Source organism: Xenopus laevis, chromosome 2S, assembly GCF_017654675.1.
Source record: "Xenopus laevis strain J_2021 chromosome 2S, Xenopus_laevis_v10.1, whole genome shotgun sequence".
NCBI classification, from domain to species: Eukaryota; Metazoa; Chordata; class Amphibia; order Anura; family Pipidae; genus Xenopus; species Xenopus laevis.
In genome coordinates, this window is record NC_054374.1 from 65,207,788 (window position 1) to 65,235,501 (window position 27,714).

Sequence of the window (27,714 nt, forward strand, 5' to 3'; positions counted from 1 at the left end):
TGATATCATGTTGACAACATATGCAGGAACAGTTAAAGATGTTTTTCAAATGCAATTAATCCCCTGTAAACAAGCTTTGCCCAAGGTCACAAGAAAAGGAAATGCGATTCAAACTAAGCTTTCTTGTTGTAAATATCATTGATTTCCCATGCTTTTTGAAACATCTGCTTAAAACATGGATTGTAAATTGTGCAACAATGTATTGCCATTTTGATCATTACATTGTTTTCTACATCTTGTCCAGTTATGTTCAGATCACAAACAATGAATCATGGATGATCATTTGCCAGCCATGGATTCAGGAATTTTATTCCTCTGTATTTATGTTTGGATGGAACCAAAGTAGAGCAAAATACTGGATCCAGCAATCCAAATATCAAACCGGTGCTGTCAAAACACACCAAATGCACAATATTATATAAACAAGGTGGAAAAAATCCATAAGTACAGTACTGTGCAAATAACAGTAAATTTCATAGCATGAAAGCAGCCCTCTACTATTACCTCTACTGTTACCTCTACCTATATATATATCAACCAAGTACAATCTCCAGTTAGCATTAAAGGACTTAGCAATGCAAGGAAAAGCCAAAGGGCCTATTTATAGAAATATGCTGGCATCAGGTAAAGTAATGAAATGGGGAAAAAAAAACTGAGGGGTGGGGTGGAGAAATACTTTTCAGGAGCCATCTCTATAATAGACTTATTTTATATTAGACAATAGATTGGAAAATATTTTTAGTTAAATTACATTGTTCAAATGTGTAAAAAAAAGTATTTTGATTTGCATTTGTTCTTCTTCAACAAAGTGTTTTCTTCTCTGTCACATTTGTGTAGTGGCAGGAAGTAATGTAATTTGCCCGTCTCTGTAAAGTCAAGGTGGATTTTGGTCAAAAGATCCATGTATATACAGGACAGTGTGGGTGGATCTTCCTTTTCTCCGTGAGCCTTTTTATACTGGCAGAAGGTCACAGGCTGTGCCTAGGATGGTTATTTTATGTTTGTTTTTGTGTGCAGGCACACAGAATGTTTGCAAAAGTTGCTTGTAGTATTAACATATTTGGCACACTACCTCTTGCAGGTTGTAAGATAAATACATACAGTATTGAAAACTAAAATTTCTATTTTATATACTGTAGTCCATCAGTAACATCAGTCAAATAACAAGGTATACTTGTTATATTAAGTACTCCTGAAAAAAACTGACATTTAGACAGTATTACTTGCACACCAGAGGTTTCCAATTTAGTTAGCTCATTGTAGAGAAAAACAGTATGTTCTTGCGTAAAGAAGCAGAAAATTCCAAATTTCCTGTTGCTATTCTGCATCTTTTTTCATCTTTCATCATTCTTCATCTTCATAAATGTTGTTACAAGAAAAAAAAACCCAAAAAGTTCCCATTAAATACTTCTTTATTGCTTATGGAATAAGTATTGTATAATACTTATTGGGGCAGAAAAAACCTTCCTTTGTTGTACTCCTTGGGACACTTGGATCAGTATCCTGTTTTGGAAGTTTGGAACTTCCAAAAGTTGATCAGCACAGAAGTTAAGTATTTCTAATTCAAATATCTTGGAAATCTGTTTTCTGTAATGTGTTTTATTATGGTTACATAAGAAATTAAAGGGGTAGCCGATTATTCAAAAAAAATGCACTTAACTGTTTAGTGAAAGTTTACAGTAATATTCAATGATTTATTTGTGCATTCCTCAACCTCAAAGGTTTTCTTCCAGTTCTAAACAACTCAATCTTTGAGTAACTGACAGATTTCACCAGTTCTAACTGACTGAATTCAGCATGAGTCAGTGATTTGCAATGGAGTTGTTGTAGCAGGAACAATGTTCGGTTGAGAAAGCACAAAAAACATGTAAGAAGCTATTTTTTTAAACAAAACTTTTTGGAAAAAGAGGTATTTTACATCCATTACAATTTGAGTGCATGTTTGTAGCAATGACAATTCTCATTAAACAGCCAGATTAAAGTCTACACAAAATCTTTTAGGTTTGACTGAATATGTCAGTATATTGTATATGATTATGATATTATATGATTGGAATATGATCATTATTTTAATGTAATAGCAGTGCATACTCTACTGCTCTCAACTTTGGTCACTGAGTAAGGTCTTATTTTTACATGTTAGGTTTTGTATTTAATTGTAATATTGGTTTGCAAATGCGGAGATATTCTGAGGTAGCAGCAGCATCTTCTATATTTGACATCAAAATATTTTTGCATTTGTATCATACAGAATACCTTAGGAATAGTAATTAGCACATTTTTGACAGACCTGAATTCATTTATTTATAAAACGCAGCCACAATATGCCTATTTGCACAAAAAAGTCCCTGAGAAAAAATGCCCATTGACAATGAACTTTTTTAAATTTTTTAGTGAAGCGAAATGAGGCAGATTCACCAATCACAGTGAAAGAACGCCTACTGACTTCAATGCACAGCTAACTTTTTTTGTTTTTGCAAATTTTCAGTTCCAGTGAAGCGAAACAAAGCCTCACACATTATTACTACACAGGCTGTCCTATTTTAAATATATATCTTATAAGTAAAGAGAATCCATTTTTCTTAAGAATTTTATGACGAGGAAGAAGCTCTGGATTTACTTTGGCAATGAAAAGTTTTACATTTGCATTGTTCAGTGTTGTTTTGCAAATAAAACCTTTGAAATGACTGGAAAGGGTAGGATTTTTATTTACTGGACTCATTTTTGACAATTTCTTAGTCTGAATATTTACGCATTGCTTCATAGACACTCGACCCTTGCAGTTTGTTCCCTTATGAAATAATGAGCATTAAAGAGACATTTATTTGCTTGTATATCTGTATATGGCAAGATTATAATTTTGTAAGTTTATATATTTTATGGAACAGACCTGAAGTTGGATATAGAACTGGCCCTAGCATTTCAAGTACACAGTAGTGATGTGCAGGTGGGGATTTTCCCGACCCTAACCCGCCCTCCCTTAGCCCCCCTTAGCCCGCACCCGCCCACATCTGACTTCTGGGTTTCTTTTATAGTCCCGCGCTGCCCCGGCAATGATGTCACAAAAGGGGCATGGCAAGCAGGCGCATCGTCTATAAAAGACGAACCTGGAAGTCAAAAGCTGGCGAGGAAGAGTGGAAGGGTTGCGAGGAATAGTGCAAAATGCATAGAAGCCTAGTTTTAAAACCTTCTTACCAAAATATTGTCTGCCACCAAGCTCTACAAAACAGAATTCGTGCCCAACCACTTATCCTACCCATAGAACCAAAACACGCCTCAAGCATCCCTATCCTGTCCATCTGCTTGACCTAGGGTCTCATTTTGTATACACAAGATTTATTAGGCTGTTTACTTACGTACGATAAATGATAATAATTACTTGCATCAGAAAAATCGCCAGAGCCAGTTAGCTAAACTGAGAACACTTCTATTGAGCCTTTTCTGCCGCAAATATATATTATTGTCATTATCGCATCCACAAGCTTTTGCTGAAGGTTTGCTAAATACTATTGCCAGATTTACCTACAATTAAAAATAAAAATTGCCAGATTTATCATCAAATAAAGATGAAATTGTTGTCCTTTTTTCTTGCCACCCAGAGAATGGCATTATGAGAAAATTAATGAAATTAATTGATAATGTTTAATGTAATGTGAATATAATTGATTAAGAATATCACTGTACTTCATTGGCCATATTTACATTTAATAATGCAGTCATAAACTGCCGATAAATACAATTTTATATAAACTATTTATTAGCCAAAACATTTGAAGATTTACTGCAGATCATGTTGTTTATTGTTGATTATTTGCAGCATTAGCAAGCAATGAGTTATAGACAGTTTTTAGGGACAGTGCTAGAAAAAACTAAACTTGAGTGCTGGAAGTTTTATTTTCTTCTTTTGCATGTGCAATTAATGGCTGTTTATCATTTGTAGCAGCTGGTCAGCTCCAGATTGTAGGTTAGTCCAACTGCTGTAGTACATAGCAGCTGGTCAATGCTACAGTGTGGGTTAGACTACTCGTGATTTTGTATGCCACATTGAATGAAGAACTGCTTTTACAGCCAAATATTTCACAATGAGAGCTTCTTAGTTTAATTAGTAATACTTTACAAAGGAATGCTCTGTGGATTTCAGTGACATCCATAGCAGATTTCTCTGCCCAGGAAGAGACAGATTAGAATGAGCTCTTAAAGACAAGGTATTTTTTGTCTAATGATGAATAAGAAGGGAGCTCTGTAACTGTAGGCATTGTAGGGGCCTTGATGGAACCAGGAAGCTGAGAGATCAGTGGGGTCATGGTGTGAGCACTGGTAGGTCTTGAGCTTCCTGAGGGTGGATCTATTTCTTCTGACCAGCACTCACGGGCAGCGTATTCGACTTTATATTAGTTGTAAGAGTTTTATAACAGGTAACACAGTGGAATGCCTGCCAAGGAACAGGTTGGTATAAATGGCAATCAGACAATTGTGGTTTATTGGCATTCTCTCCAGGACTGAATCCTGAAATGTATGGGTTTCGGTGCCTGCTCTACTGTGGAGGTCGGTAATCCAATATGGGTCATATAGTTCAGCAAGCATTTCTGTGTGAGGTAATGTATGGTTTCAGTTCATTTTTGTTAAATAATCTTTTAAGTATGTATTATTCAGATTCTCTGGATGCTTGCATTCCAGATCAGTTTGATTCTTGTATTAGTCAGGGATTAACGAGGATGGTGGGCATGTGAAGGTGTTAGTGAAGCCAATGAATATGACTTGGAATTGGGCTGTATTGCCTGGCTGACAGAGAAAGAAAGAAGTTAATCTCTGATCGTAAACTATAACATGGTGCTGACATTGTGGTGGTTCATTGTCTTTGAGAGGGAAGACTACAATCTTGTGAAGAAAAACGCCCTTTACATGTCATTTTTAAGTGTAATAAAGTAAAGGCAAAATCCTATTGATACAGCATTTTCTTCTATCCCTTTTTATCATCCCTGCATAAGAAAATAATTTGCCTGCCATTGCAAAAGTCTTCCTACAGTACAGTTGGTTGCTAGCAAAATGAAAGCTACAGTATATTATTTAAGAATAAGGATGAATTAACTTTTTCACCTGGTACAGTTTTCCAGCCTGCAGCAAACTTTTTCGTGAATCCATGTCCCACATGTCTGTTTTTGTGGGATAAAAGGAGCTCCTGGGGTCTTCTCTGCTTGAGGGTTGTCTAGTAAAGAAGCTAAAACAGTCACTTTTTTACTTTTGCTACTTAAAATTAAACATGTCAATTAATATATAAATGTATTGGACCACAGTATTGTTTGTTGTCCATGCTGGGAGGTTGTCTATTTCTTAGTCTAAATGTACATTTTTTAGCATATAGAGTTTTTCTGTCATTGACTGACAGGCTTTGGGTGTAGTAAATAAAACAGAAGTGGGTGAACCTGCAACCATATTGACTTGTTCATCCGTTATTTTCTTTGCTATTTATATCTTTGCATTTCTATGTTCTCAAATACACTCAAAAATATGTTTTTTAAATTTCATTTAACAAGGAGTATGATTCATTTTGAATTGTTCATATCCAAGGCACTACAGTCATGTTATTAAAGAATGGGATGCATTTCACTGGCCTGATATATTATTTTGTGTAGGAAATATAACAGTAATAATAATCTACAAAACATTTTGTCCACCAATGGGATTTATAGTGGAAAAATGTATTGTAGCTTTTAGAAAACACAGTTAACAGACAAACGCAGTCTCCATTTGAGGTTTAAACTCTGTATATATCTCCTGCTTACCCTAATGACATTGACAGGTCTAAAGGTCAAGGTAGAACAGTCTTTTACATTATGAATTTCTTTTCAGCTATACTCATTTCTGTTGATTTGGGAATTCCTATCAGCACTAAGGGAATATACGTCTCCCCTCCAAGCCCCCCAATCAATCAGTAGAATTAAAGATGCAATCTAGATTTAGTGATAGGCTCTTTTGTGTCTGTTTTCACATTGGAGCACAATAAAGGTAGGGAAACCATGTCATCGCTGATAACAACAAAGGGGCCAACTGCTTGCAGCTGAGAATCAAAGCATAGAAAGCTTTGCTGTTATACTTTTTTCCTCTAGTCAAGCATTATAGGCCAGATTTTCCAAAGATCTGTGTTTATCATTGAATGCTTACATTTTTTAATGGACTATTTTTCCGGTTTGCTTAAGAATTTTGTAATTGGCCCATTTAAAATCTTGCTGAAAAGTATTGAAATGTGGGGATAGCATTGTCCAAAAAAGTGAGCCCATGAAAGATGAGAATATATTGTTGTCAGTTAAAAGAACTGACAGGCGTGTAGACCTCAAACTGTATTCTTTACTACTAAGCGTTATAGGTAAAAATGTGAGGTACAGAAATATTTCTTTATATAATTCCCAAAAAAGAAGATATTTTTTTCTTAATCAAATTGTATTAAGCATTACTTTTTTTCAATTGCAAGGAAAAAAAAAATCTCGTTGTGCCAATCACACTTTCTGTTCTGCATAAATTGCTCTGCATTAGATTCAGTGCAATCTCCAGCTGAAAATGCAAGTCACGGGGGAATCCAGTTTACACAATCAATATGGAAAAGCTGTGAGAAAGTACTTTCTCACAACATGAATGCAGCCATGGAATAGCTTCCCTAAAGAGATGGTAGATATTAATACAATAAGAGAATTATAAAAGAAGAAAGAATGGTTATGGAGATGAAAACTTAGTGCAAGCCTAGACATGAACCATCTTCTAGCCAAACAATCTCCATTTTATTACTGTACAATTGCATGAACAGCTATAAAAATAATTACTTCAGCCATAAAAAAAACATGCCTAGAGAACAAACAAAAGATTTACTAAACGTATTGAATGACTACATAAGAAATGATTCAGTTATGATTCTTTTATAAGCTCAAACATGTGCTCGTTACTTCCTGGACTATTAGAGCTTGCTATCTAACTTATGTGGTGAGGTCACCACTAGGATACCTGGGAAAGTCCAGGATGGAGCTTATTTATGTCCCAGGTTCCTAACAGAGTGGTTCCAGGACTGCTAGTCAAGCCCAGGTGTTTTGTGTTTTCCAGAGGCACCTCAGATGGATAATTAAAATAGCAGCTCAAGCCTTTCAATGTTGAGCTCAGTCTGGGGAAAACACACAGGAAAACTGTCTGTGTGAGCTCACTGAGAGGACTGAAATCACCTCAAGGTTTTGGATTTTGGATTTTCCTTAATGTTCTCTTTTTTGGGGAAACAGGCGGTAGGCCTCCTCCTGATTAGTTAGAAAAACTGACCTGTGTTATTTAGAAGTGGCAAGCATTTTATTTTGAACTGTTTATTTTGCTTATTTTGATGCAAGTGACAATAAACTGCCTACACTCTCATGAGTTGTGACAAGTGAGTGCAACAATGTATTGAGTTTTTTTCATGACAAATCTGAAAGAGCTTTTCTGATTTAAATCTTTTTCAGAAATATGACAGCAAATGGAAAAAAAAGAAATCACAATTGCAAAAAAACTCAATCACATTTAATTGTGATTTATTTTCACAAATAGAATGCTCAAATTTGAAGATTAATAAAACTGCTTCTATTATAGCTTACATGCAAAGTTATGAACTTATGAAAATCCTCTGTGATAATATTAGTTTTGTCCAGGGAGCTTGTCTGCTGTTTTTACAAAATTTACTACATTGAAGCTCTCTCCTCACTAGACAAAAAAAGTAAATCTGATGTGGTCATGTTGGGTGACTTAGATAGATACCATAAACCAGTACTGATAAGGATTATGTTTGGGGGATGGGATTGTTACTTTATATGCTGAGGTCATACAAAATAAGTTTATGACCTTGACATCTAAACTGGGGGAAACTCTCAACCTCCAGTTGGGCAGCCCTGCTCTAGACAATAGGTTGCCTGCATTCAGCCACACTGTATTCATAAGAGTCCAAAGGGAATCTTGTACTAAAGGGCATGGTTTTGCACTACTCAGTGCTCCTACACTTGCAGCATGGCCAGTTGTAAATGAGACACTGAGAGGGTTCTTTGCTAAAATCCAAATTTATCTAATTTTTAAAATAAAAAAAACATGACAAAACTCTGGATTTGGGAATTTGGTCATGGTTTTTTTTTTTAAATGAGATTAAATGTTACCTTATTTATTATTTAAAAAAGCTCAATTTAATTGGTTTGGGTAAAAATTCAGTAAAATCAAGCGAAAGCCTGAATTATAAACATTTTTCAAGGTTTTTCCCTAAAATAACTTATACAAAACCTTGGCCAGGTTGAAATGGCAGATTTTCATATTAGGGCTTTTTGCTGCATCGGGCTTTAATAAATCTCAAAAATTTTTAATTTTTAAAAAAACTTTAGTTTAGTAAATAACCCCCTGAATGTCATTGTTTCTGAGTAATTATCTGGCAGACCCAGTATTTAGACACCTATTAAGATTAGCACTAGGTCGACCAGAATTGATATGTAGGTATACTATTTAACATTAGATTCCTATAGCTTCCAGGTGTTATTCAAGACAGCATGCTGTGCTATTACTACACTAGATCTAGCTTCTATTTACATGTTTACAGGCACAGTCTTGCTCTGTTCCATGTTTAACAGATCCTGCGGTGTCGTACATTTGGTAATCAAGGCATACTGGGGTGTTTTATACCATCAGGAAGCATAAATTAACATAATGCAATAAGGAATTATACCAAGGCTTCTTATTTCAGCTATGCTATAACTGCTTGCATGTCATAAAAGTGTCATGTGTGCAACAACACTAATTAAATATTGCTTCAGCTAAATAAGTAAAGAATTCATTTAACAAAGAGAAAATCATAATAACAAGTGTGTTGGGTGTGTGGGGAGATCTGATGTCTTTCCATTTTTTTTGTAATTAATGCATGAAATATTTAAGTGTGATTTCGTACCATATCAGTTGTATTAAGCAAATGCACTGCACACCTCCTATACAGACAGTTCACTAGAAGCAGAAATCTGAACAGAATAACTGTGTATATGTAAACAGCTCTCCAGATTACTTACAAGTTATTAAAATCAAATTAAAGGAAATGTGAACCCAAGGGGCTGCAGCCGGACAGAAAAGGCTAAAAATAATAGATGTGTGTGCCATTCCTTAAACAAAAAGGAGCAGAGCCCAGTGCTCATTCACAGACACAATCTGCTGTTTGTAAAGAAATCATTATTACAAGCCCAGAGTGCAATGCCTAACCTTGAATAAGTGTTTTCTGGTTGTCATCTAAAGATCTAAAGGAAATCCAGTAGAGAATACATGGAGGGGAAATACATTATACGCCACAGTTTTTTATCTCACACGTGTGACTATGCCTATCAAGAACTACAGGCTCTTATTCTCACTGGTGGGACACCGCTATCTCCCTCTGCTGCATATATCAAGGCATAGAATTGTGTACCTTTTTGCATTAATATAAATTGCTGTTTAGGATTGATTCCGAGGCTTGATAGTCTATTCTGGACCGTTCGTCATCTCCCATATTTTATATGGATTGCAAATCTATCTTATTTGAAGCCAAGATATGGCAGCTTTACATATTAAAGGTGCATTTAGAAAGGGCATACTCTATTCTAATGATGTAGCAAAGGGCTCTTTGGGGCATTCGGAGAATGATGTCCATCTGATCTCCATTTCCCTTGGTGAAGAAGAGCTGAATATGCATAGGAGAATGTAAATAATAACGATGGATGTAGGCACCTTTAAAAATCTATTATATTTTTCAACCAGAGAGTACAGAAGCAGCAGATAGATCACTTTTACAGGTTACATTTATACACTGGACTGAAACTGTATTTTGAAACAGATCAATTAGGTCAACACAGGTTACATGAAATACATGTGTCTAAAAATATGTCACTGTAACTATTTTTAGTGACTTGACATATTTCTAGACAATCTGCCAAGTCACTAGTTACAGTAAAATTCACATACACTACCCTGATTTTAAGTTTTCTTGTGTTTTACACTTTATTTATGTGGATCTGCCAATTTATAGCATTATACATTTTCCTAGAATTTACAATATTTTTTTCTGGTTCACTGGAAACCATCAAGAGGAGGTTCTACTGTAAAGCGGATAGTTTGCCATCCAAAAACTTTTTTTCAGTCCAATTGGTTTCAGCTAATATACCATAAATTAAGAATTTTCCCATATCTTTTTTCTTTTATATGGTTTTATAAAATTAAGTTTTAAATATTAATGTTCCTCTCTGGCATTTTAGGCCTCTGAACTGTGACAATTTGCTATAGTATTTGATACATTTCTCAGAAGCATCTGTGGAAGATTTAGCAACTATTGTGCCAATCATAACAGCTGCCTTTAATGCTCAGCAAGGCTAAATATAAGCAATGTATTAACTAATGTATTAATTTAGAACACGTTAAAGCATCTGTACCCCCTCCATGAGAAGGTGAAAAATAAAATTTTAAACTTCATTATTAAAAAAAGGTAAACTATGTAAAAAGTTATTATTTTTGGTGAAAACAATGTAAATTAAAGAAATTAAATGCACATAAATTAAATAATAACTTAAAATAGCAGCAAGAACATTTTATAAGGAATGGCAGCAACTGAACTGCAATACAGCTACATATGACATTAGTACATGTACGTATGTTACTTCCCACATGTGAAATACTATTTGTAGCAAAGAGGATCAAATTAATTATTTGGTCTTGTGTAATAACTTACTTTATTGTTGGTATAAAAGTAATATTGTAATTTTTGTTCATTGAAGTACCGCTAGTACAAAAAGATGTATGGGGGGGTGTAATAATGGTCGCTAACTGAAAAATAATGTTCACATTTTGCGAACCCTTTGCCCCTCATGCAACAGTAGGATAGCAATTGTGAATTTTATAATTATGTATTATTATGTTTGCTCCAAAAGTTTACACCACCTTCAAGCAGGTGTTCGCAATGCGCTATTAAGTTTCGCAATGCAATAAAACTCTAATGGAGAATATTACATTGTGATGTGAATTTGTATTCTTATTTGTTCTCTTTGCAACTTTTATTACATTTCCACCACAGACAATTGTTTAGTAACATACCAGCTATGTATATATGTATGATTGCAGCTACAAGTAATAATGATCAAAGGCCCTTTGTGACATTTCTATATAAATTGCTAAATATCCAGAATTTTTTTTTTTATTTGATTTACAATGGTGGGAAATCAGTGCCCTGTGCAATTCAGCTAGTGTAATTACTTGTACATGTATGGGACCTGTTATCCAGAATGCTTGGGACCTGGGGCTTTCCGGATAATGGATCTTTTTGCAATTTGGATCGTCATACCTTAAGTCAACTAGAAAATCATGTAAATATTGAAAAAACAAAATAAGGATTAATTATATCTTTGTTTGGATCATGTACAAGGTCCTATTTTATTATAGAAAAAAAGGAAATCATTTTGAAAAATTTAGATTATTTGGATAAAACCATTCTATAATTTGGAGCTTTCTGGATAACTGGTTTAATGAATCCCATACCTGTATGTGTAAATGTAACTGATGTTCACAGATGTGAATTTTGCTTTTCCTTTAAAAATAACAAACACTTTCCAAAAGGTTGTTGTGGTCGTTAGCTGGCCAATTTAACATGTACTTTTGTAACAGTGGATGCACTGTAAATAGGACAGAAGTATAAAGCTTTATAGGAAATAGGTATACCTTTCATCTACACGTGGGAAATTAAACTGATTAAATCTCAGTAGGCACAGCCTTCATTTCCTCTTACTGTAGCTCTAAATTGTCCAGTTGCAGTAGTTAAACTCATTTCCTCCATCAAGCCAATCCAAAAAAAAGGATGCTGCGTTAGAACTCCCTAAGACGTGAAGTTACCTTAGGATAAAGCGGTGAAGGGGCTAATTAAAAAGAATAAAACAGGGAAGAGACTGCGACTAGATGATTATCTTGTTTCAGAGAAGCATGAAATTAAGATTAGCAGTGGGAAAAGAGAAGTGGGAGTGTTGTTTGCTGACCAAAATAAACAGACTGAGACTGACAGAAAAAAAATACAAAGTATGACACTTTGATTCTTACATCTTCATCATTCTTGAAACAAGAAAACAACGGTGACATGGGAAACAGCCTCAGAACAGGTTAGGTTTAAGAGAAAATAAATCAGATTGTTACTGTTGCTTCGGTTCAGGGTGTGTTTCCAGACTCTGCTTTCTTATGATGGTAGTTAATTTGTAAAATGACCCTTTGCACTAATTAACTTCTATATTATCAAATTGTTTGTGCAACATCTTTAAGTGAGGGTATCTCCAGAAGAATTTACATTCCCAGAACTCTGACTTTGCATCAATATGTGGATCAAGGATTAACACGTCTGCATGCAGATACTAAAACTGTTTACTGTTCCATTTTTTCCAACTGGTTGTACTGCCATTGCTCTCATAGCTCTGTGAGGTCTATTTGTATGCAATGATAGATTCCACTCACTGGGGGGAGGGAAAAGCTGATGTGCATACAAGTGGATGTTAGCTGGATAGCCTATTAGTGGAATTGAATAGATATGGGCCAAAATTAAGTAGGAAATGAGCTTTGCAACCCACACAACAAGCAGTTATTCACCTCATTTTAATAATGATTTTTTTATTTCATGAAGATGTTTCCCATAATTAAAAACCCCTATCCGGGGCTTATAATCTGGGCCGTTTTTGGGGAGCCTGCTAACTAAGCAGTATAGGGTCCAATGATTATTCATGGCAGCCCTAAATATACAATTATCTATTTTTTTGTTTTGTTTTGTTTCACCTAACGAAATTCACTCATTAGCTAATTAAATTGAGATCAATCAAAACATAGGTGGGTCCAAGTAACTAATAATTGATGTGCTTTCTCTCCACAATTGTTTGCGTGTGTTTAAATGCTCTCATAGGCTCATCATTTACAGGGAGCTTTGTGTCCAAGCAAGCAGAATGACCATTTACCTGTGAAACTTTAGCCATTAGTAGCAGCCATGTGCTATTGGGTGTTTCTTTTTGGAAACAGTTAGGGGCAAATGTATCAAGGGTTGAATATCGAGGGTTAATTAACCCTCGATATTCGACTGCCGAATTAAAATCCTTTGACTTCAAATATCGAAGTCGAAGGATTTTGCGCAATTCGTTCGATCGAAGGAATAATCTTATGATCGAACGATTAAATCCTTCGAATCAAACGATTCGAAGAATTTTAATCCATCGATCGAAGTATTATCCTTCGACCAAAAAAATATAGCCAAGCCTATGAGGACCTTCCCCATAGGCTAACATTGACTTCGGTAGCTTTTAGGTGGCGAACTAGGGGGTCGAAGTTTATTCTTAAAGAGACAGTACTTTGACTATCGAATGGTCGAATAGTCGAACGATTTTTAGTTTGAATCGTTCGATTCGAAGTCGAAGTCGTAGTCAAAGGTCGAAGTAGCCCATTCAATGGTCGAAGTAGCCAAAAAAACACTTCGAAATTCAAAGTATTTTTTCTTCTATTCCTTCACTCGAACTTAATGAATGGGCCCCTTACCATTAACAGCTAAAATAAACAACAGAATAAAAAAGAGAAATGTTGTCATCACTTGGTTACAAGAAATTGTTTTAACTTTTCCCAAATGTGCAATAGTCTGATAATCTGGGTGAAAAAAGATTTTTGGCACTGGTCCTGGACCCTTTGAAAAGCACACTTAAATGTGATTGTTTGAGTTTAAGCTATGTGTGCTGCACATTCAGCCACAGCGAAAGTGCTCCTTGCTTAAAATGTCTATGTCTGCAAGGCATCCAATTCATGGAACAAAATTCTCATCACCCACACAATAAAGTTACAGATAACTGCTTGGGAACTATGCCCAGAATAAAATGACAGCTATTTCTTATTTTACATACAATATATTGGGATAATCTTTATCCTTGAGACACATGAGCAGCACTTTTGAACAAGTGGGCAGATTTTATGGTACAGTGTTCCTGTGAATCTCCTGCAATGTAAGCTATGACTTGATATGGAAATAGATTGTTATATTCTGGGATACCATGTCACCTTTTAGGGTAAATAACAGATCCTTGGAACATAGGGGGACATATTTATCAGAGGGTGAAAAGAACAAATCTTCACAAAACTCACAAAAATATCTTCCAAATCCAATGCAGTTAATAGATTTGAAATCAAACCCAGTTTTGCAGGAGTAACAAAGGCCAAGTCAGGTGGTACATTTTTAGGGTGGCATGCCAGGGCCCCATTGTTAGTAATAAGATAAGAGAAAGAAGTCCACTAGGCTGGAGATTCAGATGTCCTGTATGTCAGCCCCCTTATTTTTTATTACTACCCATACTAGTGGAGCTGGGGAGTGAGTGAGGGGTGCACCGCATCAAAATGAGCCCCTGGGTGGAGCATTCTTTAGTTTCACATCTTTATCAGTATACGCAATTCAAAATTAATTTTGAAAATGAATGCAGCACCATTCATAAGATAACAAATAGGTAAGGTCCCCTCTAATTAATGAAGTAAACTGTTAGCAAGAACTTAACTTGCGGATATAATTTTTGGTAAAATGTTTTTGAATTTCAATCTACAGTTACAGTAAAGTACATTTTGGATAATTGGACTTGATACCCAAATCAAAACCTGAGATTTCTTACTTTATGTGTACCTCCTGCTCCTGACACACAAAAAAGATTTATCGATTAAACTAGGCTTCCTTTGGCACTGTTTGATAGAAAAAGCCTGAGACACTCTGTTTCAATGATTCTGTGTATTAGATTCCTCAATTTCACACATGCTTACTCCTGAGTGAGTTTCAAATAAAAGGATTAAGGCAAGAGGAAGTGCAAAGGAAATGGGATGTTAGACACCTTGTTAAACGTGCTGTCAGAGTTTGTGGAGCGTTCATTCTAACTCTATTCCACTCTACATAGCGGGCAACACATAACTTTTACATTCATTCAAAAGACCTTTTCCATATCTGAAGTCAGAATAAAGTATGTCTGGAATCATCTGACATTGTAAGCCATTTTTTTTCCTCCATTCAAGTCCTAACATTCAAATTTAGGTCATTCTCCAGAAGTGGTTGTGAAACAACGACACCAAAAAAATTCTTAATCACTAAAAATGCAAATCTTAGCAAACATTTCTTGTCAAATGAAGAGAGTAATTGTTAATATAAATGGCATTAATGAAATCCTCTTGTCTCATTATTGTTTCTAGACCATGCACAGGTGCACTGTATTTTTATGTTATTTCTGACAATATGAAATTAATTTTAAAAAAAATTCTTAGCTGTGCATTATATGATTTTTTTTCACTGTAAAAACAAAGCTCCTCCTTCACTTAAAGATGGTGCATGGAAGCATCATTTTGCCCTGAAACTAAACAAAGCTCCTCCTTCACGTAAAGATGGTGCATGGAAGCATCATTTTGCCCTGAAACTAGTTTATAACCAACATGTTCATCTCCACTAGTTATAAAAAAAACCTTTATAAGCCCAATGTACAAGTCTGTTATAAAGTTCTCTTACATTATGTGATCATATCCCCCAAGTGTATTTTTACCATTTCCTTTGGTAGATATTATTTTTATTGTCTTTCTGAAGGTCCTAGTAGGCACCGCTATGTTATAATGCTTTCAAATGGCATTAAATAAATCAGAAGCCATCAGCCATCATCTGTCCAGGCTGGGCATGGCCTATATAAACACCCTAAGGACTTTGTCTAGCATGGCAGCTTTAGGGGGTGGCTATTCAGTGCAGATATATAGATCGATGTCTTTAAAAAAATTCCCTGCAGACAGAGACAGCTTGGCTAAATATTGCAGTAGAGCTGATTGGGTACTCCAGTCTTATGCTGTTAACGCATGCACTGACTGTACTGCGCATGCACCAGAGTTTGTTTACCTAGAGCACCATGGGGCTCAAATACAGCCCTGATGCTGGAAAGAGAGAACCAGGGCAGCACTTTAGAGGACTTTAGAGGAACTAACTAACTCTATCTGCTAGAGAGGGATCCCTGTAGTGAAAACACACTTGTCTGAAACACATTTAAATATTGTCTCCAAGTTCTCTCTAATTTTGAATACTTTGATTGTATTGTGTAGCTTCACTGTTACTTACACGGGTCATCTTTGTTTTCTAATTCTTTGTATTTCCAGTTATATCAAGGTCTATTTTAAGGAGAGAAGACTGAAACAGCTCTGCCAAGGCTAGTTGGCAATCACCTATTGATCTGTAGGGTATATTTGACAGAATTGTATACATTCTGAGTGATAAACTTGTTGGCCTCACAGACCAAGTGATAAGACTGGACTCCTGAGCTTCGAACCTCAGATCATAGGTATTGCCTGGGGTTTACTTAGCTATTGGACCTTTATATGTCTGGGGCAACCCATTGGTATATTCCCAGATGCTGTTGGGTGGAGACAATACCCCATAATATGCTAGGGAACCCTGTTAGTGTTATATTTATCCACAATAAACTGCTGTTCATGGCTAATAGTGTTATGCCTCTAACTTCAAAGTGTAAGGGACATATACATACACACTTAAATTCTAATGTATTCTGAAGGGACTGAAGGGACAATGTAACTTTCTTATTTAGTTGCTATAAGTTTTATCCTTCATTTAATATATATATATATATATATATATATATACAATGGTAGGTTATGCCCCAGCACTCTCCTCAGCGTTTTAGTGATAGTCTCGGTGCAGGCTTCCCAGGGGACGCCGTCTCGTCTCCTCGTATTATAGCAATAGAAATAAATGAAGCAGCACTCGAATAATGCAAAAAAGTGTATTAAAACATCACAAAGCGACGTTTCGGACAAGCCAAGTGCCCTTTCTCAAGCTAAATGGACAACAGTATTGCACAGGTGAAACATATTTAAGGCAGTGAACAGGAAATGACCTCATAGCTTATATCTCACTAAATTAGCATATACATTTTTATAAATATAAAAAAGGTCATAGTCTTTATTTAGACCTGTCGGATGTAGCGATTTAAGTTTATTGATCCACCACACCTCCCTCTTTTTCAATCTTAGCTCTCTGTCTCCTCCTCTTTTCAACGGAGGTATCGTTTCCAGTATCATAAATTTCAATTGATCTGCAGTATGTCCCTTCTCTATAAAGTGTTTAGAAACAGGTAACATCGTATTGCCTAGATTAATGCTCGAACGATGCTGGGAAATACGTGACTTTACCATCTGTGTGGTTTCACCTATATAGATGAAACCACACGGACATATCAGTACGTAAATCGCAAATTTGGAGATACATGTATAATGTCCCCGTAAATGTACAACTTGTCCCGTAAGAGGGTGAGTGAACTCTTTACCCTTAAGGACATATGGGCATTGTGCACATCCCAAACAGGGAAACATCCCCTTTGACCTGCCACCCCAAAATACATTAGTCTCCTTGGGTTTGGCTTTCAACACAGATGAAGTGACCTGTGACCCAATGGTCTGGCCCCTACGATATGAAATCAAAGGGGGTACTCTGAATTCTGGTATCAATGGATATGCATTTCGCAAGATGTACCAATGTTTCTGTAAAATTTTCCTAACAGCATCACTTTCTGTGTGAAATTGAGTAACAAACGGTATACGGTCAGATCTCCCCGTTCTTTTCTGAGGATGTCTCACCCTATACCGTGCCTGTTGTATAACTTTCTCCGGGTAACCCCTAGTTCTGAATTTGTGACACATAATTTGTTCCTGTCTATCTTTTTCCTCATCCTCACTTACCAATCTCTGTACTCTTGACAGTTGGCTGACTGGTATAGATTTTTTGATGTGGGAGGGGTGTTTACTGGTATAGTGTAGAATTTGGTTCCTGTCTGTCGACAGGCAATACGATGTTACCTGTTTCTAAACACTTTATAGAGAAGGGACATACTGCAGATCAATTGAAATTTATGATACTGGAAACGATACCTCCGTTGAAAAGAGGAGGAGACAGAGAGCTAAGATTGAAAAAGAGGGAGGTGTGGTGGATCAATAAACTTAAATCGCTACATCCGACAGGTCTAAATAAAGACTATGACCTTTTTTTATATTTATAAAAATGTATATGCTAATTTAGTGAGATATAAGCTATGAGGTCATTTCCTGTTCACTGCCTTAAATATGTTTCACCTGTGCAATACTGTTGTCCATTTAGCTTGAGAAAGGGCACTTGGCTTGTCCGAAACGTCGCTTTGTGATGTTTTAATACACTTTTTTGCATTATTCGAGTGCTGCTTCATTTATTTCTATTGCTATAATACGAGGAGACGAGACGGCGTCCCCTGGGAAGCCTGCACCGAGACTATCACTAAAACGCTGAGGAGAGTGCTGGGGCATAACCTACCATTGTATGTATTACCGCAGCCTACGTGCACCTCACCTTTAATTCACTATGGATAGTCGTGCTGGAACGCAACATGGAGCTGGAACGCATCACGGGACTTCAGTCTACACTGATGCGGAAGTGACACAGATTCTCTCCCACTTCGCCGGTCCCGCGGAGTTTTTGCAAATGCCGACAGTGACAAACACTCGGCGGCAACTAGAGATGCTCCGCAAGAGGACGGTCGACTTGGAACTACACGGCCTAACCTTGGCGGAATACCACAAGAAGGCATGGATACCGCGTGGATTGAGAGTAAGTCTGCGTCCAACCCTTTTTGCCAATAATGCAGATTTCTGTAATCAATTTAAACAGATAATTGATAGATGTTCCAATGATATTATGCTGTTGACCCTTCAATTCATCAATAAAGAACTAGAGCTTGTTCAGCAAGAAATCACTACTGTTGAGGCTGAACTGCAACAATGTAGCTCTGTTGATGAACTGACACAAGTGCATACACAATTAACTGCCAAATTGGAGAAATATCGCAAAGAGGGAGAGCGACAGAAACGCTCTAAATTTGACAGAGATGCACTTGATTATCAGAAAGGCTATGTATATGCTTGGATGTCTGATGCTAAAGATAAATATTACCAATCACGCTCAGAGAGTAAACGATACACGCCTATGAGCAGGGGGGGAAGGTGCCCAGTTTACCAAACAGGATAAGACATACAGGCCTGATTTTTTACCGAAGTCCCCCAAGAGAGGACAAGGAGATCGAGGAGGCGGGGAGGTGCCAGACATAGAAGGCATGGCCAGACGCCCACAGCGGGTATGCAACAAGAGGACCATAAGCAAGTGATATATAACATCTCTTCGAAACAGCTTACTCACATAGAGGAATCAGTGTTAACGTTGGGTTTGAACTTTTGTCCGGATAAACCCTTAGATCCATTTCAATTGGACATTGACTTATACAAATTTTTTCGCTCATTGAGATTAAAGGTTCAGTTTCATCACAAACCTGTGGAACCATTAATCACAAGTGTAGATAGACACACCTTGGATATGGACACGTTTGGTTTACACAGCAAAAGTATGTATGTTCCACCTACTACATACGCTGCTGTGGAAACATATATTAAAAACATCCAGTCAGAAGTGAAACAGGTGTGTCAGGTAGGGGCGAGTCCTCTAGGGGTGACACATAATGTTTCCAAAGAACAACGTGATGCATTGAGGGATTTATCTCAAAGAACAGATATTACTATCAAACCCTCTGATAAAGGGGGTGCGATAGTAATAATGGACACTACATACTATATCTCTGAAATTGAGAGACAATTGGCTGATGAAGATGTGTATCAACCTCTATCTGGTGATCCTCTATTGGGAATCATTAGAAAGATTAGAACATTACTAGATGATATGGTAGATAGAGGGGTCATTACAGATAAACTTAGGAAATTCTTGATGGTGTTGAGTCCGATTACACCGACTATCTATGTTTTACCTAAGATCCATAAGGATCCAGTACATCCCCCAGGGAGGCCGATAGTGGCTGGAATTGGCTCGGTCTTTTGTCCGCTTGCAACAATGTTGGACAAGATATTGGGTCCATTGATACAAAAGGTTCCGTCCTATGTAAGAGACACAGGACACTTTCTCCAAAAACTTCGTTCACTTGGCTGTGTGGGAGATAGTGATGTGATACTGGCCACACTAGATGTGACCAGTTTATACACATCTATCCCACACAGGGATGGTTTACAAGCCTGTGAATGGATTCTCAAAGAATCAGCACAGTATTCTATACAACAGCTGGTTTTTTTCCTACAGGCTTTGGAGATCATATTAGGATGTAATTACTTTACTTTTCGGGAACGCTACTATCTACAATTGCGTGGAACCGCGATGGGATCCAACGTCGCCCCGTCATATGCCAATGCCTTTATGGCTAGGCTTGAACAACTTTATATATATCTCGATGTTGATTTCACCAGCCACTGTTTGGCTTGGTGGAGATACATCGATGATATTTTTATAGTATGGCGGGGTGACGTTGATTCCCTTCGGCGGTTCCATGCCAGGATTGATAGGATACATCCCTCCATTACTTTTACACTTTCCTTTGATCTCCAAAAAATAAATTTTTGGATGTCCTTGTATATAAAGGCCCTGATAGCCAGTTATGTACCTCATTATATACTAAATCGACAGACAGGAACCAAATTCTACACTATACCAGTAAACACCCCTCCCACATCAAAAAATCTATACCAGTCAGCCAACTGTCAAGAGTACAGAGATTGGTAAGTGAGGATGAGGAAAAAGATAGACAGGAACAAATTATGTGTCACAAATTCAGAACTAGGGGTTACCCGGAGAAAGTTATACAACAGGCACGGTATAGGGTGAGACATCCTCAGAAAAGAACGGGGAGATCTGACCGTATACCGTTTGTTACTCAATTTCACACAGAAAGTGATGCTGTTAGGAAAATTTTACAGAAACATTGGTACATCTTGCGAAATGCATATCCATTGATACCAGAATTCAGAGTACCCCCTTTGATTTCATATCGTAGGGGCCAGACCATTGGGTCACAGGTCACTTCATCTGTGTTGAAAGCCAAACCCAAGGAGACTAATGTATTTTGGGGTGGCAGGTCAAAGGGGATGTTTCCCTGTTTGGGATGTGCACAATGCCCATATGTCCTTAAGGGTAAAGAGTTCACTCACCCTCTTACGGGACAAGTTGTACATTTACGGGGACATTATACATGTATCTCCAAATTTGCGATTTACGTACTGATATGTCCGTGTGGTTTCATCTATATAGGTGAAACCACACAGATGGTAAAGTCACGTATTTCCCAGCATCGTTCGAGCATTAATCTAGGCAATACGATGTTACCTGTTTCTAAACACTTTATAGAGAAGGGACATACTGCAGATCAATTGAAATTTATGATACTGGAAACGATACCTCCGTTGAAAAGAGGAGGAGACAGAGAGCTAAGATTGAAAAAGAGGGAGGTGTGGTGGATCAATAAACTTAAATCGCTACATCCGACAGGTCTAAATAAAGACTATGACCTTTTTTTATATTTATAAAAATGTATATGCTAATTTAGTGAGATATAAGCTATGAGGTCATTTCCTGTTCACTGCCTTAAATATGTTTCACCTGTGCAATACTGTTGTCCATTTAGCTTGAGAAAGGGCACTTGGCTTGTCCGAAACGTCGCTTTGTGATGTTTTAATACACTTTTTTGCATTATTCGAGTGCTGCTTCATTTATTTCTATTGCTATATATATATATATATATATATATATATATATATATATATATATATATATATATATATATATATATATATATATATATATATATATATATATATGCTCCTCTCATCGCTGTTTCTGCTATGGTAGTAACCTTGCCTCTAATAGCACTGTACAAGGGTAACATGGGGTAACTTTATGAGTCAAATTAATATTCATATAACTTACATTTATAATTTGCTTTCATAAGTCATTCTAAGGGGCAAATTCACTAAGCGACGCCTTCTCTGCACTTCGCCAGGCAAAGTTTCGACAGGGCACCGCTAATTCACTAAAATCCGAAGTTGTGCTCAGGGAGGTGAAAGGTAGCGTATTTGCGCTAGCATTAATTTGTCAAGCAAATCGATGTTACGCTAGTGATGCCTAATTTGCATACGGGCATCGCTAGCGTACAATGGACGTACAGTATATGTAGCAGCAAGTACATTACACTACACAAGCCTGGGAAAGCTTTATAAGATAAAATAGATTTGTTATTTTGCCCTATACATGAGCCCACTGTATAGTTTAGGTGCCATGTTAGGAAATGTAGGGGGGAAGGAGGGTGCCCCCCCAAAAAAATCAAAAAAATATTTTTCAGCCTTTCACCCTTAAAAAAGTAAGACGCCAGCGTTTTTTGGGACTTAGAAAAAATGTTAACTTTTTTTGAATCAAGCCCTAGCAATGCGCAAGTTAGTGAATTAGCGTAGTTACGTCCCTTCACCATAGCGCAACTTCGTCTGGCGTAAGGGTGCGAAGTACTGCTAGAGTAGGTCCACTTCGCTAGCAAAATTTCGCCAGCAACCGTTAGTAAATGGGCGAAGTAGCGAAATGATGTCACGCTGGCAAATTTGCGCTAGCGTTAGCCGCTTTGTGCTTTAGTGAATTTGCCCCTAAGAGCCTTAGGGGAAAAACAATACATTTGCAGTGCCTCTAAAAACAGCAGCTCAGTACAGCAGATACATTTCTGTAATCTGTCATTTTCCCCTTCATGCCTGGACCTTTAAGAAATCTGGTGGGTCAAAATACAGGAGTTGATTTATTACACAGCTTTCTAAACTGTAGCAGTGGATTGCAACCATAACCACTAATCAGATTGTTGCTTTAATTTTCTAAGTTATAGTAGAGTGATCAAAATTGTTTGTTGGTTGGGATGCTCTTTGGTACCTGCATCAATGTAGTTTAGCACTTATGTAAGTAAAGTTGCCCTATAATATAATTTACCTATGGGAGAGGGAAATAATTCTGAGCAATGCAGTTTTACAGATGTTGGGAGCCTTTATAGCCAGTACCATCCTCAGCTATTGTTAGACCCTTTTTGGATATTTTAGTGGGGCTCCTGGTCTTTGAGACATTTTATGTGGGGGAACTGAACTGTTTTTGTTACTCCCAAAACCTCTGATACTACCAAAGCAATGACCAGTAAGTGTTCTCTCTTGGCAGCAGATGGTGGAATGGTACTTCAAGACTTTAGTGCTGGTTACAAAATGATACCTTTTACTTTCTGCCCCCCAACCACTTCTGCAGCATTACTTAATTTTGAAAGCAAGATAAGAACTAGCAAGCCTTGTGTGTGCCCAGGGTTTTATTAGGTAAGCTCATTTCTGTTGGCTTAAATGGCCAGTAACTCCAGAAAAATGAACGGGTTCTGTATGCATTTAAATGATTTGCATTGTTACCAAGCACAGGTTAAAACCCTGCAGATATATTCAGTCATAATGTAACAGTTCGGATGGATTCCTCTTTATCAAACATATAGACCAGTGCAGCACAATACATATACACATCCAATAACTATATTTGCATACATCCCCTCCTGAAGTCCAGTGAAAAATTAAAAGAAGCATTTAAAATATATGAACTAAAATATCCACAACGAAAATTTTTTATATCAAAAGATATATGTCCCAAGGCTTATATTTAGTAAAAATACATTATTTATTAACGTTCACATTTTAAAAGTTTGATACATACTGACCCCACATGTTTAAACTTTTAAAATGTGAACGTTAATAAATAATTTATTTTTACTAAATATAAGCCTTGGGACAATTTTCGTGTTGGCTGCCTTTGGAACCGGGGCATGTCCCTCTGGCTGTGGTGAACGATATACGGAAATCAGATGTATGGACTCCCAATTAAACAATGATTTATGGCCTAAAATATCCATGGACATGAATTATATATCCAAAATATCAACAACAGTCCATAAAAATTGTTCAAGAAGAATAAACGAAAAAGTTTTCAATATGAAATGAGAAATGAAATGTAAGTTGACTACCTTGACTTAACGTGTAAATGGAACATTACCTATATCTGGTAATAATTTATTTAATATTTGTGTCTCGGACTGGAATGGAAGACTGAAACATTTAGGGTGAACTTTTGAAAGTGTTTTTATAGAATCTTTTTTCAATGTCATTTTCACTGCTTATATAACAAAACTAAAACTGGAAAAACCTGATCACATTCATTCATGGAAAAAAACAAAAAAACAGTAGCCTGCCACATTTTCCAGTCAAATTTTTAAGATTTTTTTGATTGATAAATTTCAAAATTTAAGTTTAGAAAACTCAACCTTTGAAAAAATGTGATATATTTTTTTAACATGATTTTCAATAATATCAGAGAAAAAATGATCACAATTTTTTATAAACAGGCTCCATCTTAAGCTGTAGTTCTCCTTTATACTGTAGATATTCTCCCTATGCTGTTTTTAAAAGTAATTTACAGATACAGGCAACATATGATTACTATATTTTACCTACTTTTATATCTGAGGCTGTTTAAATATGTTCCCCTGTCTAAGATTTGCCTTTAGTGTATTGAAAGTTATAATATAGTTTGGGATACAGTACATGTACTTAATTCTTTCCCATAGAATACAACAATCATTCATTACCAGAAACAAATCTGAAATGTTCAAATGACTAATTACAGGGTCTTGCGATACCTTTCCATGATGGTTCTCTGTTTCTCATGAAAAAACGTCTGTCCTACTCATGGGAAAACTCAGAGGAGATCAGAGATCTGACATGTAGTTTCACCAGGCACTGACCCAAGGAGAGGAAGCACTGAGGCATCTCGTCTTTAGCAAAACACTTTGGAAGGTAATAAACTATATGGAGAGATTGCTGTACAGACATACAATCTGATTAGATAATGTTTATATGGTGTCTCTATTTTCCACTACACATACCATTACCATCATTTCTGTAAAAGTTGTGTATATTGTAAAAATAATGAGGAATGGTTAAAAAAAATTGTGTGCACATTAAAAACTCCAAAATAAAATTTATGGATTATATAATTATTGTAATTATGTAATTATTCCTCTCTGAAACACTGAGAATTAATAGTAACAGGGAACACTGGATTGTTAGCTATTGGAGTAAACAATGGAAAAAAATGAGTAATTCAGGTAGTGTTATTTAGCTGAAATATTTTAAATACATATTAGCAAAGTACATTATAATGTACCGTGTTTATTTTTACATCCAGGGCAGTTGAATTAGGCGCGTGGTGGTGGTTTATTCTATCTCAATACATTCTTTTTGTCTAGTATTTGTCACGATCAGATCCCTAAATTCAGAACATATTCTAGGCTCCCTGGTCATGGCTCTGTAGCAGCCGCCTTCAGCCTCAGGAGGAGCCCTCAGCTACTTAGATTCTGCTATGTCATAATAAGAGAGGAGCCAAGCAAGAGTTTTGAACTGGCAAAGGGGGACGGTTGTTACTGAGGTTTTGGACAGAAGGAAACAGTTCAGGGAATAGACGAAAAGCGGAGTCAGGCAGGCCAGGGTCAGTACAGGCAGAGTTCAAGCAGGGTCAGACAGGCAGTGGTCAGTTCAGGAGGAGTTCAAGCAAGGTCAATCACGCCGGCTCACTAGACCACCAGGGTGAGTCCATACAGTATTCTGTTGATAACTAAGACTACATAATACTGTATCTCTGGCAATCAGAATGTGCAGTTCCACCTAATAGTCTTGGCCCTATTAAGATGAACAACTGAATTCTTGGAGGAAATCCAAATGATTTAATTTATTAAAAGACATTTAGAAAATACTGTGCCAGAAGATGAACTGTAAGCTTTAAAAGTAGTAGGGGAGGTACAGTTTCAACACAGTCACAAAGATAGACAGTCTTTGCAAATCTCTGTAACTATTTTGTATGTCTAGCCAGATTGTACTATGTAGATGGCACATTTAGAGGATCGTTGGCACAGGGAATATTGAAAACATTCCTCAGAGTCCCACAAGGTGCAAAAAGGTCAACACTCTTGCACCTGAGTGTGCCATTTCTATATGAACCGAACATTATCTGTTCAAGATTCTGGGGATTCATAATGGTAGGATGATATTGTTTGATTACTGCTCTTCTGGTTGTGTAACTGCCAAGAACTATCCCTATGTTAAATAGAAAACACTAACTTTGGTTCATTTTATTAAGCAACTCCATAGGAGGCCTTTTTACAGAACTAGGTAACCCCTTAGCTACAACCAATTTTACTCTCTTGATGTTCCTTTATTTTTATTTGTTGTTTGACAGACTTCTACAGGGGAGATCCTGATCCTATCCTGCCCCGAGGTGGTTTTCCTGATGTCGCCCCTTCCCCCAGTGCTCACCTTTTCAGCGCCAGAGGACGCCCGGCATTGAAAAGAATGTGATCTCTCCGAATTTCTGGTTTGAAAACTGGAAATGTGGACCTTAAAGTTACCAGTAGTGGCTTTTTGCCACCCCTGGTAATTCGTTGGACGCTGCCCTTTGAGGCAAGTTTCTAAACTCACCGCAGCGCCCATAAAATATGTTACTCCACCTGTTATCTATTAAGATAACATTTGAATAGATATGCAATTAACTCACCTGCTTTTTATCATTCACCTTTTATTAAACTGTTCAAAATAAACATTAAATAGGTAAACTAATCAATGAAAAAACTCCAAAAAAAACTCAAAAAGAAAATTTTTTCAAATGAATCAATTAAGTAAAAAAATAAACATATACTATACATAATTGATTCTGTCAATAATTGCTTTACATTCTTACCTAATATATTGTTATTTTTTCAGTTTAATTTGAACCCACAAAGTTACAAATCAGTTTGGATCTTTATTTTCCTGTTTGTACTGAAATATTTTAAATAGAGAAATTTACCTATAAAATATTTACCTCTGCACCAGTCGGGTTAGTCTACTCTTTGTTCTTTTGTCTTTCTTTATGGCTTTAATATGTTATAAATAAAGTTTATATACAGTCGCTAAACAATATGTAAAAACAATCCTAATCATAAAAACAATCTGATGACTTTGCTGCTTGCTTTGAACAAGCAGGTAGAATCTTTCTGGAGAAATACATAAATTAAAAAAAAAGAAATACAATTTAGTATTAAGATGGAAGAAACTGGCTTTTGTTTGTTCGTCTTAATTAATACCAAACAGCGCATAGTCATAAAATTCAGGATAAAAACATCAAGCTAGATTTATGTTTATATTTTTTTTTACTGCAGTAATGCTGTTATTAGCTCCATAGAGTTTGAATTAATAATTTTAAAATAAAACTCGGTCTATGTAACAGTCTGATGTTTATTGTCAGTATTCAAACCCATTTTCACTGACAGACATGAGTTTCTATTGGTTTTCTCTGACTCAGATTGATTTTATTATAAGGGCTAAATCTTTATTCCAAAATCAGTTCACTTTTCATTAACCCCTCTCCTGACAGGAGTTGCGCTGCTTCAACCAATAGACTTTAACTTTTATGCTATTGATATAGATAATGTTGTCAGAATGAAAAGTGTTATACAAGTATGGAATCCATTTGTGACATTAGGTATCCCAAACTCAGAACAGACACCAAGGTCCCGGTCATGGCTCATTGTTCCCCCTATAACAACCGCCTTTCACTCCGGGTGGAGCCTTCCGCTACTCCGATGCCACAGGGGGAAGATGCAGTGGGCTTCCCAGGCTAGACCACCGGGGATTCTCACATTACCCTCCCCTTCTAGAGGGGGCCACTGGACCCCTAGTTTTGTTGGGAAACAA

General features: G+C 36.6%; 1 long non-coding RNA gene across 2 annotated transcripts in view; it reads left to right on the plus strand.

The window, feature by feature from the left end:
- LOC108709505 overlaps positions 1-26,787 on the plus strand; it is a 159,348-nt gene extending 132,561 nt beyond the window's left edge. Inside the window, exons 3-4 of one of the 2 annotated variants that reach the window (XR_005965814.1) lie at positions 24,614-24,783; positions 26,222-26,786. This is a non-coding gene — a long non-coding RNA (uncharacterized LOC108709505). Of the gene's footprint in view, positions 1-24,613; positions 24,784-26,221 lie in introns of both variants that reach the window. The other variant, XR_005965815.1, reaches the window with a different exon arrangement.
- Positions 26,788-27,714: the final 927 nt, after the last annotated feature.